Below are 316 nucleotides of genomic sequence, written 5' to 3'. Positions count from 1 at the left end.
ACGGAGGGTCAACTGGAGGGGTGGAAATCCTCACAGTGTCCCCGAATAAAGGGACCTACTGGGCCATTGCCTGTGGCTGCCATTGCAGAACATTTGGGCAGGAGTGGAGGAAATAGGGACCGGTCATCGGGGGGCATCCAGGACAGGCTGAGGAGGAAGAAGGCGGCAGACTCTTCCTCATGGCAGGACAGGGAGGAACAAGGTCCTTTGCCCCAAGGTCACCCTTGGCTGGGCCAGGGCCAGGAGCCCTTCCCATGACCAGCTCCCACGTCCGTCCCCACGTGGAACCAACGTCAAGGGCATGTGCCCGTGTCCA

This window comes from Mesitornis unicolor, unplaced genomic scaffold (genome assembly GCF_000695765.1).
Source record: "Mesitornis unicolor isolate BGI_N332 unplaced genomic scaffold, ASM69576v1 scaffold30186, whole genome shotgun sequence".
Lineage (NCBI taxonomy): Eukaryota > Metazoa > Chordata > Aves > Mesitornithiformes > Mesitornithidae > Mesitornis > Mesitornis unicolor.
Note: the sequence above shows the minus strand (reverse complement) of the source record.